Genomic DNA, 19,547 nt, shown 5'->3' with positions numbered 1-19,547 from the left:
AGCCTATCAAAAAAGGAAAGGAAGTTAGTTTGGTATGACACTGCATTGAATCAAGAGTTGAAAAGAAACCAGCCATTGTTAGGGGTCAAAATGGTTACCATCTATATTATTACAGATTTTGCCAGAGTTTTACAGTAAACTCAGCATTCTGGAGTTTCTAGAATCTACTTTACTTCGCCTTTGGGAAATAGGGCAGTGTCTTCAGTCTCTGGTCTTCTGTCGCTCCTGATTTCTCCAGAGTTCTGACAGCAGTGCTGCACTCACACCCACAGGTTGTTTCAGTACCTGCGTAGGTTTTGTGTGAACTCCTTTAAACAGGTGCCTCCCCCTCTCCCCACATCAGTCTTGGAAGACGGCTTGGGCTCCGGGCTGGAGGTTGTAGAACGAGCAGAGGAACCCAGTAACTGATGATACAGTGGTGGCAGAGATGCAATCGTGTGGTTGCCCCCATCTCAGATCATCCAGGCTCACTTGAAGGGAGCTTACTGTCCCCTCTGTTGCCCATTTTTGTTCTTGTGTTGACCAGACCTTTGAAGAATGTTACCTGGTTCACTGGGAGAGCGCTTGGTCCAGAGGACCGAGCCAGGTGTATAGAGCAGACAGGGATCTATGAGAGAGGATTTTAATCCCCAAAGGAGCCTTTGCTCCATTGACGTCAGACATGCATGCGGATGACTTCAGCGCAGGGTGGTTGTGCCGAGGGCCGTGAGACTGACATAAACCAACTACTCTGAGAGTCTGGGTTGGGGGAGAACTCTTCTAGCAAGGTGATTATGAAGAGCTCTGTGAAGGAGTGGGCTTGATCTGAGCTTTCAAAGATGCTCTGCATTTTAGTAGGTGGTGACTGAAGGTTGCCTGGGAGACACCCTTCCAAGTACAGGAAACGGCACAAGCGAATGAGTAGAAGGCTGAGCCAGTGAGACACAACATATTTCACTCAACGACCGGATGTGTGAGAGAACTGCTTATTTTTTAAATGAGGTAAAGTGGGAAGTGGGTGGAATTTGGGTGTCCTCCTTGATGAAATATGTAGAACGTTGCTCAAGATTCCCAAGGGGAAGTAGTAATTACGCCTTAAAAGAATCATCACCAGCGGAGCCTCCTGCCCAGATGCCCTCCCTCTGCCCTCCCTTAGCGGCAGTGCTAGCGAGGAGCGGGAGGGTGATGCAGCAGGCAGTGGGACTCGTGTCTTAGTTATAAACTGATAGGAGTCATCTGTCAGATGGTGCTGATGGAAGGGGGCCTCAGTCCTTCTCCAGAAAATTCCTCCTAACCAAAGACTTGGCATCTGAAGTCTCAAAACTTGGGGCACCTGAAGGAATGGGTCATGGGTGGGATTCCATGTTAGCCTGTAAACAAATTCCTCAAGTGATTATGTCAACACGTTACTGCCATCACTCTGTGCAAAATAAAGGGCTCACACAGAGTTCAGCCCTTTGTTTTAGGAGTACTGGGTGAAAGGTGTTTTCAGACCAAGGCCCAAAGTCATGCCATGCCCTTACAAGGGAGCAGTTGGAATCCAAATCTTAAGCTTTCTTAAGGGCTTCAGAAGAGGGAATTTGTGATGGCCTCATGCTAGACCCCAAATTTTACAATTATTTTAGAACTGAGTGCAATAGGATACGCATCTTAGAGCACAGAAGCACTGCTGTCTGTGCTGGAAGGGGTCGTGTATGTTTGGAGGTGGCATAACGTACATGTTACAATAAAGACTGGTGTTTACTGTGGGACCACAGCAGGTTACCTCACTTTTCTGAACCTCAGTTTCCTCATCTGTAGAGACAGATATGGATGCTTAACTCTGATGACTGAGGTTGACTACAGAGGTGAAATATGAAGTGCTGAGCACAAGGCTTTATGGTAACAGTCACTTATTTATTTATCAAGGAAGAAAGACCAGATAGGTAAGTAAACAAGGAAGAAAGTGCACGTTGATCAATTTGCATCAGATTTTAAATTCTATTGCTCAACACAAATTCTTTCCATCAAGTTATCCTTAGTTGAAGCTCAGTGAATACTAGCTTTTGGTAAGGGTACTCAGATTTCTAAAAGAAAATAAATTGGATGAATTGGATGTCTTGAATTTAGTTGCCTTGCACAATGGTTCTAAATAGAATTGTCTAATCCTAAGCAGTCACCCAAAAACAAAAATTGTCTGTTACAAATGAACAATAAAAAAGCAAAGAACTCAATCAAAAAGTGGGCAGAGGAGATGAACATTTTTCCAAAGAAGATACACAGATGGCCAATAAACACATGAAAAGATGTTCAACATCACTAAGCTTCAGGCAAATGCAAATCAAAACTACACTAAGATACCTTACACCTGTTAAAATGGCTATAATCACTAAGACTAAAAACAACAAATGTTGGAGAGGGTGTGGAGAGAAGGGAACCCTCACACACTGCTGGTGGGAATGCAAACTGGTGCAGCCACTGTGGAAAACAGTATGGAGATTCCTCAAAAAACTAAAAAATAGACCTACCATATGACCCAGCTATCCCACTACTGGGTATCTACCCAAACAATTTGAAATCAACAATCCGAAGTAACATATGCACCTCTATGTTCATTGCAGCACTATTCACAACAGCCAAGACATGGAAACAATCCAAGTGCCCATCGACCGATGATTGGATAAAGATGTGGTATATATGTAGAATGGAATACTACTCAGCCAGAAAAAAAGACAAATTCATCCCATTTGCAATAACATGGAAGGACCTAGAGAGAATTATGCTAAGCGAAATAAGCCAGTCTGAGAAAGACAAACACCAGATGATTTCACTCATATGTGGAATATAAACAATGAAAACAGTTCAGTGGTTACCAGGGGAAGTGGGGTGGGGCAGGGGCACCAGGGGTGAAGGGGAGCACTTATATGGTGGCAGTCAGGAAATAATGTACAACTGAAATCTCACATTGATGTAAACTATTATGAACTCAATAAAAAAAAATTGCCTGTTACAGCACTTATTGGCATGTAATTCTGGTAGGGCACATCATGATTATCTGGGTCTCTCATTTGTAAATGAGGGAGTTGTAGGAGTGTTCTAGTGCCTTCCATCTTGAACATTCTCTCATTCCAAAGTAGGACTCTGACATAGCCCTAATGTGCTTCTAGGTCCTTGCCTTTCCAGGACATTGACGTAAGGCAGAACATGCTTCCTGTACTTCTCTAAGGTGAGACTTTGAACGCACAGCATATAATACAAAGAATCCTGTACAGCGAGCCCCTTCGGCTCTGTGGGACCATAGATGATCTGACCTTCCACTGTGTGTCTCCACATTGCTTGGGAAAGAGGCCCTAAAGGTGAATACCCAACGTGTGGAGTTAAGCGAGACCGTCATCGTGCTGATTGAATCTAGCATAATTTCATTTGGCCTTGTTTAAGTGGGTCCCTAATGTTTGGAGAACATGTTTGAGGAAGAACTTTATATTTTTTACAGCATGTTTTGAATTTACCCCGATACGGAAAAGAATTGATGGGAGGTGACTTAAACGTGGCCCTTTATGAAATGAGGTCCAAGGGTTCAGCAACCTCTCAAGTGTCCGCGGTGGCCCAAGATCCAAGTGAGCGTGGACTGTGTCCTAAGGGGTGACGTTGGGAAGGAGGTTTCTGAAGAAGCAGAGGCAGGAAACAGTAGACAAAAGTACAAAGTGTGGAGAAAAGGAAAAAGAGGGAAACGTTGATGGAATAAAAGCCCCGGAGGAGGAGCGCTGTTCTAGAGATGATGCGAGTGAAATAGCGGTGGTGCTCTCGCCAGCCTTGCAAATTGCTGAAGGGGTTCGCCACTGGTTCAGGTGTTCCAGAAGGGAGTCAGGAGGGAGTGCTGCTACGGTCTGCACACGTTGGTACCCCACCCCCTCCAAATTCTTGTGTGGAAACCTGAGGCCCAATGTGACGGTGTTGGGAGGTGGGGCCCTTGGGAGGTGATTAGGTCATGAGAGCAGAGCCCTCGTGTTTGGGATTTGTGCCCTTATAAAGGAGACCCCAGAGAGCTAGCTGCTCCCTTCTGCCACGTGAGGTCAGAGTGAGAAGATGACCCTCTGTGAGGAAGGGGGCTCTCACCAGACACTCAATCTGCCAGGCCTTGATCTTGGGCTTGCCAGCCTCCAGAACTGTAAGCAATTAATGTGTGTTGTTCAGAAGCCACCCAGTGGACGGTGTTCTGTTCCAGCAGCCCGAGTGGACCAAGACAAGGGCCGTGTACGGCGGGCGCCACTGAGTGTGAGACCTGCGGGTTCCTCCTGGTGTCTGGGGATTGGCAGTTCTCTTCCCCACTCCACAGACGAGGAAGCTGAAACCCAGAGAGGACACATCACCTGCCCAAGGTAAGCGTGACATCACCGTTCAAAAAGGCTCTCCTATTCCAAAGCCGATGCCACCCACAGAGCTCACGATGCAGGGAGCCGCCCAGAGAGGACCCCCTCGGACCAGCTCCTTTCAGTACAATTACAGCACATTTGCTCGCATCTTCCTTTCCAGCCACAGTGATGATTTGCCTACAAGCCCTATCAAGGTGATTTCAAATTATTTGGAAAGTACACATTATCTAATGAGAGTTTTTTGTTAATGGGTTAGAGATGTTGGGAGAGTCGTTTGAAGAGATTCCCAAATATTACAATCTCTGATTTAAAGCTTTAAAATATTTAAAGGTCTTTTACTCTTGTTATACTGTTTCCTTCATTCTGTGATGCCACTGAGTAAGAGAAACTGCCAAGTCATAAAAATTAACACCAAATAGTATCTGTAAAGCTAATAAAATTTTTTTCAGAAAAAAAAAATCACGTCTTCATAACTCTGTGTTCTAAAAAACTCACAGTAGCGTATATTTATTTAGACAACAACATAGCACTTATTTTTTTCAGCGTCACAATAAAACTTTTGAGACCAAGCTTCTCCCAGACACTAAAGAAAGAGTTGTAAATCGTCCTGGCCACGGTGGGTATACAGCATCTCAGAAGCTTCTGCTTCCCGCAACCCGACTCTGCTTGAGGCATTTTGCCATGTGCTGGAGAAACAACAATGAAAAGATAACCTCATCGCGAAACAAAGACAAGCAAATAAAGTAACTTCAAATTATGGGAACTATAGCAAAGGAAACGACCAGGGTACTGACGCTGAGAATAATCTCTTAGGCACTGTTGTGATGGAGATCATTTTGAGACATTTCACCGATGTGGTTAAACTTGTAGTTCATATATTCCCGAGCTGAATAAGATACCACTGGAAGTATCACACCTTCTCTAGAAAGTCGTCTGGAAGCTTCTGATAGAGCTGTGTGTTCTCCACCTGAATGCTCGTCCTTCAAATGCCTGAGTGAGTCCTGGGCTTGGCTCTGACACTGCTGGGAGAGCTCAGAGACGTGGCAGTTCCTGCTGCCCTTCGGCTGCATCGCCGACGTGTGACGGCCAGGCTTCTACAGTGACGTCTTACCATTTTAGCCCTGCAACATAGGGTGATCTTTTTGAAGATTTTTTAAAGTGACAATTAAGATCCAAATTTAAGTGAAATCCAACTGTGAACAATAGTACCAATGTCAACCAAGGCCAGATGGGTCAACGCATGCTTTTCACGCTTGGCAGTGGCCCATCCTGCCTGGCAGCTGGCAAGTTTCTTTAATGAGAAGAATAAGACAAATGTCTGTGTGAGAAAGTCCAAAACGGGGTGTGTGTGTGTGTGTGTGTGAGTGTGAGTGTGTGTGTGTGTGTGGTGGTGGAGCTGTGTTATAATCCCACTCCATGCTGGGGATGTATTATAGACTAGACGGCTCACTTGATTCTAGGATGCGTGAGGGCAGGAACTGTCTCTTATTTGTGTCTCCGTCCCTCGGGGATGCTCAGCACAGCACCAAACACACGGCAGATGTTCACTAAATATTTTGATCAATGAACAGAAGTGCTCAGGAAGGATTAGGCAACGTGATGTAAGAAAAGCAGACTTTCCAGTCAATTAGATCTGCATTTAAATCCCACCCTCACTCAATAACCAAGTGTCATGGACTGAATGTTTGTGTCCCCCCAAATTCCTGTGTTGAAACCCTACCCCTCAACGTGATGGTATTAGGAGACGGGCTTTGGGAGGTAATTAGGATTAGATGAGGTCGTGAGGGTGGAACCCTCACGAGTGGGATTAGTGCCCTTAGAAGAGTCACAAGAGAGCTTGCCACTTCTTTCTGTTCTCCTCCATATGAGGATTCAGTGAGAAGCTGGCAGTCTGCAACCCGAAGCGGGTCCCACCGACACCTGTGCTGGCACCGTGATCTCAGACTTCCAGCCTCCAGAGCGACCAAGAAACAGATTTTATAAGCCACCTGGTCTGTGGTACTTTGTTATAGCAACCTGAACTGACTAAGGCACAATGTGACCTTGTCCCTAACCTCCTGAAACTCAGCCTCCTTCTCTAGGATGGGGGGAAATACATACAGATCACATGGTCTACAGGAGGACTCAGGAACTGTGATCCCCACACAGCAGTCGATGGTTAAGTGAGGTGGTGGTATAGCAGCAGACCTAGGCTGTAGGAGCAGCTCATCTGAATTGTAAAACCACCAAAAGGGTGGGCCTGGCAGCCGCAGTGACCACTTTACAGGACCCAGAGCTTTCCCAGGAATCCCTAAGGGCTTCCAGCTTGCCGGGACCCAAGGTGGTCACCGCTGGATTCAGGGACCGTGAGAGTCTGCAGTGAATTGGCACTTGGGAGAGAGCATGGTGGAGCAGACCAAGGTCCGTGGCTGACAGGCTCTCGTTGAGCTGGCTCCTGGCCCCCTCAGCTCTCCCTCTCCCTGCCTCGCTGCGTTCAGCTACCCTCACCTCTTCGCTGCTCCCCTTCTCTCGTGGAGCCTTTCCCATCTCGAGGGCTTTGGCCTTGCTCCTCCTGATAGTTATTTCCATGCCTCGTTCCTGCACTTAAATGCCACCTCCCCAAAGAGGCCTTCCCTAACTACCAGATCTAAAGTACCACCCCCATCCCCCCACACACTCCATTCTCTTACTTGGCTTTATTTATTTATTTTTTTGTAACATTTTCATTATGTTACAAATTTGCTTATTTGTCTCCCCCTTGGAAGACAAGGGCTTTTTCTCTTGCTTGGCACATGGGAAAATCTCAAATATTTGACTAAATGAAGTTGTGAATGGATAAACGTGAGATGATTCGTGTTGATGTTGCCCACACCCTCCCTTGGGTGGGAGGGGCGTGTAACCTTGTCTCATACGTGAAGGGCACCGTGTTCTTAACAGCCGCAAGGTTATCAATAAGACACTTTAATCATCTCAGAAAAGCAGACCCAGACATATTTCGGAATGGAGCATACGATGGCAAACAGTCAAATCCCACCAACGTTAAGAATTAATGAGCTGTCTGTTCTCTTATGAACTTAAATGTATAAATTCTGCTGCTCTGTGCCATTCAGATTTAGAACTGAAGACAAAAATAATTGTGAAGGTGGAGGACAGCATTGGGAACTATTTTAAGAACCTGCAACAAATGAGATGGTTTTTTTTTTTCCTAAAGGCACTCTGCTGAGCCTTATTCGATTTTATGACTCTCTTAGATGTTTCTCAAATTGTAGCTTGGGAATAACGATTGTCCCCATTTTTCTAGTTGTTATTAGAGCTGACACACTGATAGTGCCTGATGGGAAGGGAATGGAGGGGCAGTTGCTTAGTCCAGTGGAGAAATTAGACAAGTCCAGAGGTCACACCACTGTTGCTTGTCTTTGGGCCCGGTCAGTTGCAGCCGCATTGTGGGCTGTACCCAACGGGTGGAACGATGCAGTGATTTGCCGAAGAGCTTTATGGGCATGACTTCGTACACTGTGCCGGGATCCTTCACTTGCTGCTCTTAGAAATAACTTCTCAGGCACTGAGTCGAGACACAGAAAACCTTCATCAACAGCGGGCAAGACCAGGGAGGCCCTGAGGAGAGCCCCCAGAGTGTGACGAGGGCAAACAGAGATTGTGACAGGGTGGCGAGAAGGCGAGGAGCTGTGGGGAGACGGAGATGGTAAAGCGCACAGGAGGCAAGTCAGACGAACAGAATTAAGAGCCCGGGGGACGGAAACGACCTTTACAGAGGGGACACTTGAGATGGCTGCCCTTCCTTCTCTCCCTTCTTCGCCAGACAAAAATCAAACTAATGTCTATTAACCTTCTCTGTTCTTCCATTTTCAGTTTTTCTCAAACCAAAGCCCATACAAATGGCCGGGTGGAAACATCACTAAATATTTATAAGACCAAGCAAGCCTGTTGTGGTGGTGTTTATAATAAAAAAAATGGTAACAGGCTAAAAGTCTCAATAGGTGGAGTAAATGAAGTACAACATCCGTAGGATAGAGTGTGTGCAATGGATCAAAGACGCTTGGAAAGAAACTGATGTGAGAAAACGCTCATGGAAGTATCATTCATCAGTTTATAGCACATTTTTTCCAATTTGTTAAAATATGGTCACATGTGTATGAAAAAAGGAAGGATACATATTAAAATTTTTGTCGTTTGTGCCGTGGAATGGATTCCGACTCCTAGCGGCCCTGCGTACAGCAGAGCGGAACCCTGCCGGGTGTTTCTGCGCCATCCTCTCACCTTCCGGCACTGCATCAGACAATGCTCTGCTGCTATTCACAGGGTTTTCATGGTCAAAATTTTTGGAAGTGCCTGGCCAGCTCCTTCTTCCTAGTCTGTCAGAGTCTGGAAGCTCTACTGAAGCCTGTCCACCATGGGTGACCCTGCTGGTATTTGAAATCCCGGTGGCAGAGCTTTCAGCAACACACAGCTGCCGCAGTGTGACAACGACTGATGGGTGGTGTGGTCCCTGATGGGAGACAAACCTGGGCCGTGCAGTGAGAGCGCCACATCTTAACCCAGACCACCAGGGCTGGCCACACATCAAAATAACAACAATTATATCTAACTAGGAGAATGACGGGTGATTTTTATTTTTCCCTTTGTTTTTTTCTAACTTTTCCAAAGTTTCTGCAATAAACGTTTCTTATTTGTATAATGGAGGGGTCATTAAATTCTTTTGAAAGAATCAACCAGTCCATCACCCAGGGATTCATTATCTGAAATGAATGTTTTTCAAAACATGGGGGGAAACAACTTCTCCCTTGTAGATTCTGCTCTTGGTTTCTAAACCATGATTTTATAGAAAAAGAACGTTTCAGTTTCAGAGGGCAGCAAGTAGTTATGCAATCTTGCACACGTCATTAAGGAATCTTCAAATGGACTCACCACCCTCAGTGTGATAGAAAAGACTCGGGCGTTCAAGTGCACCCGCCAGCACTCGGAACCTGGGCAAGCCCGTCTTCTCACAATGTTTCCCCTCTATAACATGGAGAGCAATATTGCTTTTCTGTGTGTTATTGGGTCCAGAAAACCCCACATTCCCCGGAAGCAAGGTAGGGCCGTTCTCACAGAAGTACAGTCAAGGCTCCGTTTTCGACACAGGATATCTTTTACTAGAAGGCGGGAGAGGAAGCTGGTTCAGCTGGCTAAATCCCTGCCAGGGATGAACCACCAGAGCCCAGCCTGAGTCACTCAGTGAGTCACTCAGTGAGCCACTCAGTGAGTCACCGAAGCGGCCGGCTGAGGAGGCAGGCAGCACCCACAGACGGGAGCCCACCAGGGTCTGCGGCAGGAAGGTGAGTTCAGCCTCTTCCCGAACACAGTGTGGGCTTCACAGCTAAATATTTTGACTGCTCTGCCATCTGGCAGTATCGGTTCGCAGCCGGCCTGGCTCTGAATCTCTCTTCCACGACAGACTCTTGGTCATCTCCACACCGAGAGTGGGGAGAACTGGTTTGCAGTTCTGCTCAGCCAACGCTCAGCTTCAGGGTCACAGCAAGGCAAATTGGTCAAGCTTGGCATTAGCGCCCTCAAATTTCCCTTTTTTATTCTTTTCCCACCTTCCCTTGACCTGTGCTATACGCTCTTCCCTTCCTCACTTTCAAAACACTTTCTAATAGTCATTTACACACTAGTGAGAATTTGAGTCCCTAAATCTCTTCTCCCAGTAGCATTTTAAGTTCATTTCTTATGGTACGATGACTGTCTAGCACTAGGAAAACTGCAGACAATAGTGAATGCGGTGAAAAGAGAGAGGGGAGGTCAGGTAAATTTAGGTGAGACACCCAGGGCAGGGACACCTAGTCTCCCATTCTAAAGTCTGGCCTTAAAGCAAGGTCAGTGGCACCTGCTTCGGGAAACACAATACTAAACTGGAATATTCATGGAAATGAAGAATTGCAGTGTGAGGGTGTTCCCTAAAATTCTACTGATCGGGATAAAACGCAAACTCTTCCTAGCGGGCCTGCCTCTGTGGGGTCATCTCTACCATCGTCTCCCTGCCTCCCTCTATTCCAGCCACACTGGAACAAGAGCCAAGCCCATTTCTGCCTGGCAATCTTTGGGCTGACTGTTTCTCTCCCCACCTCGTTCCTGGGGGCCCCAGGGCAGTAGAGGTGCAAGATAAAATGCAGGACACCCAGTTACATTTGAATTTCAGACAAATGGCAATTTTTAGTTACATGTATGTCCCAAATATTGCACGGGGCACACTTATCCTGAGAGAGTATTCACTGTTTATCTGAAACTCAAATGCGACTAGGTGCCCCGTGTTCTTCTTTGCTAGACCTGGCAACCCTACAAAGGATGCCCTTCCTCACCAGCTCAGCCAGACACTGCGGGCCCCTCAGCTGCCTTCGGGCTCCATCGCTCCCTTATCTCCTTACCCTGCTTTCTTGTTTCAAAACATCCACATGAAGTTCTGTTTGTTAGCCTCCCCTGCTAGCCGGACAGAAAGTTCCGTGGTTCCATGCATAGATCTGACATATCTTCTTCCTGGCTCTCTCTCTGGTATCTGGAACACAGGAAATACCATTTCATTGGAATGGATGAATGAATGAAAGTATAGAGTGAGCTTTATATACACACTCGGTTTTCTTAAATCTTTTACTTTAAGGAAAAGCGGGTAACTCCCAAAGGGAGTTTAGACTTCAAGGTTTTCTGCTCTCTGCCTCCTTAGCTCCTTCATCTGCTGCTGGACTCTCTCTCTCTCTTTTTTTTTTTTTTTAAGATTTTATTTTTCCTTTTTCTCCCAAAGCCTCCCAGCACATACTTGTATATTTTTAGTTGTGGGTCCTTCTAGTTGTGGCATGTGGGACACCATCTCAGCGTGGCCTGATGAGCAGTGCCATGTCTCCGCCCAGGATTCCAACCTGGGAACCCCTGGGCCGCTGAAGCGAAGCGCCCAAACTTAGCCACTCCACCCGGGGCCGGGCCCAGGACTCCTTTCTTTTATTCCCCGTCCCCGAGGAAGATTAGCCCTGAGCTAACTACTGCCAATTCTCCTCTTTTTGCTGAGGAAGCCTGGCCCTGAGCTAACATCCGTGCCCATCTTTCTCTGCTTTATAGGCGGGGCGCCTACCACAGCATGGCTTGCCAAGCAGCGCTGTCTCCAAACCCGGGCTCCGAACCTGCGAACCCCTGGCCGCTGAGAAGCAGAACGTGCGCACTTAACAGCTGCGCCACCGGCCGGCCCCTGGACTCTTCTGATGACTTCTGCCTGCCTTTCTGAAAATGCCCGTCCTGCCTTCCCCCGACTTTCCAGCCCCAGGCCCCCCAACACTCCCTGCCCCCAGAGCAGATCCCACCCCTCCGACCTGACTTCTCGGATACCTGAAACTGCCCAGAGACCCATTATTTTTCCGGGACGCTCCCAGGAAGATAAATTTGTCCGTTCTCCTTGATGCGGATGAATTTCTCGTCTTCTTTCCCAGCGGGTTTTGGTTGAGAGACGTGAGAGAAGAGGGAAGCCCTAGGGCCCGGGCCCAGTGACGGCGCGCTGCAGACCTGGACAGGAGAAGGGGTTCAGAAAGGCGGGATCAGCGTAGACTTTCGTTGCATCAGGCCACACCTTCTGTCTGCGCTCACGCGTGTCTGCCCCTTAAGGACTCTGTCCTTCCCCTCCCGTCAGCCCTCAGGAGAAAGCCCCCGGCCCTGGCTTCAAACCCCTATTAACTGCTGTTGGTCAGCACAGCACAAAGCCACCTTTGTGAGAGAGGTTAGGTTAGCTTCTCTTTACTGCTCTAGAAATCTGGCTGCAGACAGAACTAGCGACCTGGGGCCGGTCCCTGGCACAGTCTCCGGGCGGTGTCCTAACTGGAACGCTGAACGAGTCCCCAGTGCCGGAGCCTTGCGGTGGCTGAAAAATGACGCTTGCATTCCCGTCATCAACCAGATGGCTCATGTCGAGTGTCCTGATTGTTTTGGGTATTCTTTGTGTGCAACTTTGAGTCCCTGTCTCGTATTTGGGTCAGAGCAACGGGAAGGACACATGACTTGCTTTAAAATTAGCCTCAAACTCATTGCATAACCGGTCTCGTTTTCACTAAATGGAATGGTTTCTTGAGAGGACAGCATGGCATTTGTAGTTAAGTCTGTCTGGTTGAGTTACCTTGGAGAACATCGTTTCCATCCACCAGGACTCAGTGTTTCCACCTGTGAAATGGGGTAGCTTTTGTTTGAAAGAAAATAAATGAAGGGTAACAACATAAAAGTAACCACCTCATCCAGACCCCCTTCCCCCAGCCACACCACACACACACTCACACTCACACACTCACACACACACACACACAGTTTTGGGGCTTGTCAGCAGATGGACAACAATCTCTTCTAGTCCCCAAAAGACAGGGCAAACATAGAGCGGAAAGAAATGCTTACTCCCTAAATCACGCCATCGTCAGAGCCCAGTGGCATGTTCTGATGGCTTAGTGAGCTCAGAGAATATATTTTAAGTCTTAAGAAAACAAACTTTTCTGTCTGTTTTCTCCTGGGACCGGGACATAGTCTTCATACAAATTCAAAATCAACAAAAAGAAACTAACAAAAAACCCTCCTGACTGCTGTCCTTCTCCAAGAACAAATGGTTTCTCCAGATTTCTGATTCATCTTGGCAATGTGTGCGAATAAACCCGAATGACCCCGAGGATAAATAGATGCAAAGAACTAGGCGTGATTGTGTACGCCTAGAATGTTTCTTTGTAACAGCAAACAGTGTTCCCATGATCGGTTGAGTTAGAAGAATGGTCTGTTGTAATTTATATCTCACTTCTGAGGTGGTGGTAAATTGCCGAGGGTTAGAGCAGAGAGTGCTAAAAGATGTGGGCCTCTTTTAAGTAGGGGGACAAAGAGGAGGTGACATTCAGCTAGAAGCCACCAAGCACAGGGTAAATCCATCTTACAGCCGGCTGTGTCACCAGGCGAGGAGGCTTCCGGGTGCTCTAAGATCTTTGCAGCAGACGGACCTGGGTTCAGATCCCAGCTTCCTGGCCACGTGGCCTCGGGCCAGCTTCCTGCCTTTTAGAACCTCTCTCCGCTCCTCTGTAAAGTGAGGGTGAGAACAGTGCCTTGTGAGGCTTAAGTGAGATGATGCTTGTAGAGAGGGCTCAGCAGAGTGCCTGGTACACAATCAGCCCTGACAAATGCTGGACATTGTGGGAAATTGTACTTAGCCCTCATCTCCTAGGGCTGCCATGACGAATTACCGCAAATTTGGTAACTTAACACAACAGAAATTTATTCTCTTGCAGCTCTAGGGACCAGGAGTCTGAAAGCAAGGTATTGGCAGCTCGGTGCTCCCCTGAGGGCTCTGGGGAGTATCCTTCCCCACCTCTAGCAGCTTCCAGCGGCTGTGGGCATTCCTTGGCTTGGGGCTGCATGCATCGCTCCAGTCTCTGCCTCCAAGTTCATGCAGCCTTCTCCCCTTCTCCCTCTGTCTCTCTTCTATTTGTCTCTTAGAAGGACACATTATTGTATTTAGGGCCTACCTAGATAATCCAGAATGATCTTATCTCGAGACCCCTAATTTAACACATCTGCAAAAATAAGGTCACATTCACGGGTTCTAGGGACTAGGATGTGGGTATATCTGTTCGGGGACCACCATTCAATCCACTACAGTAATATTTATATGGTTATTTAGCAAGCAGTGCAGTACTGGCCATCACCCTGGGTGGGCGGGGTCCTGGGCCCATCACTTTAGAAGGCCCTCTGTCACATGGCACGGGCTCAGTGTAACCCCCAATGCTGAACATCTGCAGGTGACTGACACCCTCCAGGCCCCAAGGTATCCCCTACATCTTTTGCCCCGTGTTCTCCAAGCAGAAGGTAACCACGCCCAAAGCTGCAAAGGTTTGTAGAGTGTGCCACTGCTGACCTCAGATCTGACGCTGCCTCGGAGAGCGAGGAAGATGCTGGTGGTAGAAGCTCCTGGGAGAGAGGGAAGATGACGTAGCTGTGCCATCCTCCTCTCCAAGTGGCCCGCCTGCAACAGTCTCTGGTTTCTCTTCATGTTCCAACGGATGGTTCTGGAATTATTCGTGAATTAGCACAATATCCACAACAGTTCACGGTACACTTAAATGCAGATGTATGTAGGTGCACCAATAATATGTGTGAAGCATGATATCAACTCTTTACAACACTATATGGATCTGTATATTTTTAAATATTGTTTTAAGAGATTTTGAAAATCATGAAATAAATGATGGTGATTTATAGGATGAAATTAAAACATTTGTAACAGTGTCTGTGATCATGAATATATCAGATGCAACCCAATTACAATGTTGGTATATAAAACTCATGATCCATTTCCAAATCAAAGTATTGCTTTAAGAATTTTATTGACGATTTCAATTGCTGCTGCCTCTGCAGAGCAAAATTTCTCCACATTGAAAATTTAAAAAAACCCAAAGATTCGAGAAAGGTCATCTAGTGTGCATTACTTTTAATAGGACACAAATGATGTGAAAATATTGATTATAACAACATAATTAGTGGTTTTGCTGAAATGAAAACCAGGAAGATTAATTTTATGGATAAATATATAACCATACATGAATTGTGTGTCTTTATTGTATTGCTCATTTAGACATATCAGCCCTTGAGGCCAGCCCCGTGGCCGAGTGGTTAAGTTTTCACGCTCCGCTTCAGCGGCCCAGGGTTCTCCAGCTTGGATCCTGGGTGTGGGTGTACACACCACTCGTCAAGCCATGCTGAGGTGGCGTCCCATGTAGAAGAAGTAGAAGGACCTATGACTGGGGTATACAATTGGGTGCTGGGGCTTTGGGGAGAAAAAATAAAAAGTTTAAGCATATCAGCTCATTGATTGAACACCCACAAGTGTGCAATGATAATGGAATAGTCATTTAAAATTTTTTGCCAATTTGACATCATAAAAAAACATAAATTTCACTTTTTTCCCCAATTTTGTTGCTATGAGGATATATTTATCCAAATACAAGGCTCAAGCAAGTTTTATTTAAATAGACGTTAGAAGTGTGGGCCTCCATTCATGCTCTCGCCTCAGGCCCTGCAGTTGTTAGGGGCTGGCCCGACTCTGCTTCAGGGTCTCCATCCATAACCTGTAATCTGCACTTGGTGAGAGTTTTCTGACTTTAGAATCTCTTGTCCATCCCTTTGGCAGGATGACACCTTGCCCAACCAGGAAGGAGGTTAACAAGGCTGGTCCTCCGGGGTCATCAAAGCCAGTTCACAGGAGTGACACAGCACACCATGATCTGCTCTGGGGAGTGGCATCTCCTGATCAGAGGCCTGGGGCGGTTGGTGTTTGAAACAGGAGGCATTCGGAGGTCTGCCTCACTCGCCAAGCGCAGCTCTCTTGTGAATCTCTGCGTCCCCCTCATCACCTCGGTCCTAAGTCTCTAAATGAATAGGCTCCTCTGGCCACACACACAGGCAACTGGGTACCACCTGTCCTAGCTGTCCATTTTGGCTTTTCCTCCCTTAGATGATTTCTAAACTACTTTGCCCTCATTCCTACAGAATAGATTGCCTTTGTTTCTGACCATGTGTTGTATCAAAATTCTAATTTTGCTGTAAGAAAGTTTAGGACCTCTCAGAGTTTGGGGCTCCCCAGTATTGTGCCTGATTCCCAAGGTTTCCGTGTATGAACCTCTGTCTCCGGTGACAGGTACGACACAGTGTGGGTGACAGAGCTTGGCCTCCCCAGGGGCGGAGCGGGTGCTCACTGTGCAGGGTGCCATGTGGAGTGGGGCCAGGGCTGCACATGTGCCACCTGCTCTCCTAGCCCTGCTCCTGACCCTCCCAGAGGGACATCCTTTTCTAATTCATCCACGAGGGGTGCACTTTTTCCACTTTGCATAACATCATCGGTCTAATGCGGCTTGAGGTGGCCCTGCTTGCATGCCAGTCCCTCCACAGTCCCCCTTTTCTCCCTACTCAGTGAATCGGGTCAGAAGAACTGGCAGTTAACCTAGATGAAGGAAAACAAGAGAATAGGTCCCAAGCTGTTTAGATTGCAAACAAGCATGTCACCTGCCCAGGTGACATGCCTTCTAAAGCCTATGCTTGCATAACAAATGGACAATAGCCAGAGTGTGATCCCTGAACCAATTGTACTTGAGCTCTCTCGACCTGGAGGCTGCCACAGCCAATTCAGAGACCAATATGCAAACCAGCTGGGCGCTCTGGTGGCTCCCTGCCAGCCCAGGAGCTCCAGCAAAAGTTCCTGTACAAGGATCCCTCGGTTCCTGCCCTTGCAGCCAGAGACTCTCTCCAGGCTCTCAGGCTCTGCAGGCTGGCTTGCTGCTGCCCCTCACCTGTTCTCTCAGTTTCTACCAGGGGTTCTCAGCTGGGGCGACTTTGCCTCCCAAGGGACATTGGGCAATGCCTGGAGACATCTTTGTTGTCACAACCTGGGGAAGGGTGCTACTGGCCTCAGGTGCACAGGATCCAAGGATACTGCTAACCTTCCTACGATGCACAGGATGGCCTCCCACCACAAAGAATTATCTGGTCCAAAATGGCAACGGTGCAGAGGCTGAGAAAGCATGGGTGTACCCTCCACGTGGGTCCCTTGAATTTGGTTCTTACTGTCTTATTGACCCTAGGACTGTTGCTTCTGCCACCCTCGGCCCCAAGCCCACTCTCACCTTGGATGTAAATGCCACGTTCCTTTTTGTTCCACATCCTGAAGCTGCTAAACAAAGGCTGCCCTCATGTCACCAGGTTTCTATAAATCCTTCCAAACACTGTCGGGGCTCTGCGATGATTTCAGGCCATCCTTGGGGCTTCCCCCAACCTTCCACCCCTGGAGGACCTCCTGCAGGACGAACTTAGTTTACAGCTAACACAATCTAGCTGTTTAAATAGTGCAATTTTTAGTTCTGTTTTGTGAAGGTATGATAAAACAGCAAAAAACAATCCCAAACTAAGCCTCTGCTCTTTGCTCTGTTTTTCTCACAAAGGATTAATGTACTTCTAACACTGTTAACTAGTGTTGTCCTATTTTTGTTCATGTTGTAACTTATCTCCTTTCTTGGACTTTTTTTTTTATTCAACCCTCTCTACCTCTTTTTGCCTCACAAATTATTAAGCCTAACTTCAATTTTTCGTGATGTCTGTTAGTTTCTCAACACCTAAACTTCTTTAAACAGATTTCATCCACATGGTAGGCAGAATAATGCCTCCCACCCCCAAAGATGCCCACCTCCTGACATCTGGAACTTGTAAATATGCTACCTTACATGGCAAAGGGGACTCTGACAACGTGACGAAGCACGTTAAAAGAAGGAGTGATCCTGGATTCTCTGGGTGAGCCCAACACAATCACATGGTTCCTTAAAGGGGAGGACCCTTCCTGGCTGTGGCCAGAGAGGCAGATGTGACAGGGGAGAAGGATCAGTGAGATGCAATATTGCTGGTTTGGAGGAAGGGAGCCTTGAGCCAAGGAAGGTGGGCAGCCTTTAGAAACTGGAAGATGTGCAGAAGTGGATTCTCCCCTAGGGCCTTCTGGAGAAGGAATGTGACCTTGCTGACATCTTAGCTGAGCCCAGTGAGATCCATGTGGGACTTCTAGCCTCTAGACCGCAAGATAATACATTGGGTGTTTTTTCAAGCCACCAAATTTGTGGTAATTTGTTAAGGCAGCCACAGGAAACTAATGCAATCCCTCATTTTTCCATCTTTTATATTCATTAAGGTATTTTTTCCCTTAAAATGATTCCTGACTTCTGAAAGACTTTTTAATCTTAGACATTTTTCTTTAGTTCTCCTGTCACCCATTAGCAAAGATTTATCCAGACATCACTTCTTGATGTTTCTAGGAGCTGTGAAGTTGCAGAATTTTGGTTTGTTGCATGCAACCTGGTCATCTGCTATAGATCTTGTTTCGCAGATAAGAACCGGAGACTTCTGAGATGGCAAGGGGGTTGTCAAGCTCACACAGTTACCAGACAGCAGACCAGCACCACACCCCGTGTCCTGACTCACTAGCTGTTCCTATTTTCACTTCCTTCCCCTTAAAAAAATAGGCTAGTCTATTGATTCAAGAAGAGCATGCTAGCTTTTTCCATGTACGGGGGTTCTGAAAACATACTGATAGTCGACGCTGTGTACATCAAGGTTTCTTGGCAAACGTCCTGTGGACCTTAGTTTGGAGAGATGCTCCAGGAAAATTTTTTAAAAGCTTCTGTGGTCAGATACACTTGGGAAATGCAGCATGTTTGTCCCTATCTTGGAAAGTCATTACATACCTCAGCCTAATAAAACTTCTCAGTCCTATAGAAACAAGTTCTGACCCAGAATTTGCCCTTTTCACGTAACATCCATTATCATGCGACAAGAAATGCTAGTGTAGACAATGTCTCCATGTCCTGTCTTCGGCCCCTCACCCGTGGTATGGTGGGTTTAGCACTGTACATAGACTTGGCCAGAGTCAGCCGTCTGGGTCCTTTGGGAGCTGAGCAGGTGAGTGCTGACACAGAGGCTGCTGGTTACCACCCATTCTCCCTTTCTTCCTCAGTAACAGAACCCCTTTTTATTTGGGTCAACAAGGGCTGAGCTAAAACTACCTGAATTCTCAGGCTCCTTTGAAGCTAGGTGGGGCCAACTGACATGGTTCTGGCCAATGAGAAGGGAACAGAAGTCTATAGAAGGGCTTTCAGAAAAGCTCACATGTGCATTTCCTCTTCATCTTTCATCTTCTTCCTACCTGGAGTGCAGAGGCAATACCTGCAGATGTGGCAGCCATCTTGTGACCATGAGGGCAATAACAATTTACCGGATGGCGGTGAAGAAAGTTAGCAAGAGCCTGAGCCCCTGATCACATGGCATCATCTCACCAGCCTTAGACAGCCCCTGGTCTTCTTGAGAATGGGAGGAAAAATAATAAACTGCTATCTGGTTAAGCTCCTATGGTCAAGTTTCAGTTCCATGTAATCAAATATCTTTATAACTGAAATCATGTTTCAGTATTTATTTCTCAGCATCATAGAGTTTTGCTCTGTGAGTGATGTCTTGGTTTTCTCTATGAAAGGCAATGTTTAGGAAGAATATAAGGAGTTTACGAAGCAGTCCTGCACCAGCATCAGGTGACCCAGAGTGTAGCCCCAAACCAGCATCAGCACTACCTGGGAACTTACTAGAAATGCACATTCTCAGGCTCCACCCTAGACCTATTGAATCTGGCACTCTGGGGGTGGGGCCTGGCAATCT

The 19,547-nt window shown here is 47.0% G+C and overlaps 3 long non-coding RNA genes across 6 annotated transcripts; 1 reads left to right on the top strand and 2 right to left on the bottom strand.

Annotated features, from left to right (window-relative positions):
* Positions 1–834: 834 nt before the first annotated feature.
* On the top strand, positions 835–11,752 carry LOC139077517 (uncharacterized). Its single transcript, XR_011530125.1, has 5 exons — positions 835–981; positions 1,780–3,184; positions 4,184–4,337; positions 9,468–9,646; positions 11,418–11,752. It is a non-coding gene; the product is annotated as an uncharacterized lncRNA (long non-coding RNA).
* LOC139077519 (uncharacterized) lies at positions 4,810–5,249 on the bottom strand. Its single transcript, XR_011530127.1, has 2 exons — positions 5,126–5,249; positions 4,810–5,017 (listed from the first exon to the last, which is right to left on the bottom strand). It is a non-coding gene; the product is annotated as an uncharacterized lncRNA (long non-coding RNA).
* Positions 9,437–17,284, bottom strand: LOC103553253 (uncharacterized). Of its 4 annotated transcripts, XR_011530123.1 has the most exons (7): positions 16,985–17,284; positions 14,224–14,374; positions 13,250–13,388; positions 12,460–12,503; positions 11,682–11,855; positions 10,736–10,863; positions 9,437–9,832 (listed from the first exon to the last, which is right to left on the bottom strand). It is a non-coding gene; the product is annotated as an uncharacterized lncRNA (long non-coding RNA). The 4 variants fall into 4 exon arrangements; XR_011530121.1 differs by lacking the exons at positions 12,460–12,503; positions 13,250–13,388; positions 14,224–14,374; positions 16,985–17,284 and adding an exon at positions 12,124–12,263; XR_011530122.1 differs by lacking the exons at positions 12,460–12,503; positions 13,250–13,388; positions 14,224–14,374; positions 16,985–17,284 and adding an exon at positions 12,054–12,179.
* Positions 17,285–19,547: the final 2,263 nt, after the last annotated feature.

This window comes from Equus przewalskii, chromosome 19, assembly GCF_037783145.1.
Source record: "Equus przewalskii isolate Varuska chromosome 19, EquPr2, whole genome shotgun sequence".
Lineage (NCBI taxonomy): Eukaryota > Metazoa > Chordata > Mammalia > Perissodactyla > Equidae > Equus > Equus przewalskii.
Note: the sequence above shows the minus strand (reverse complement) of the source record. Positions and strands in the feature narration are given on the sequence as shown.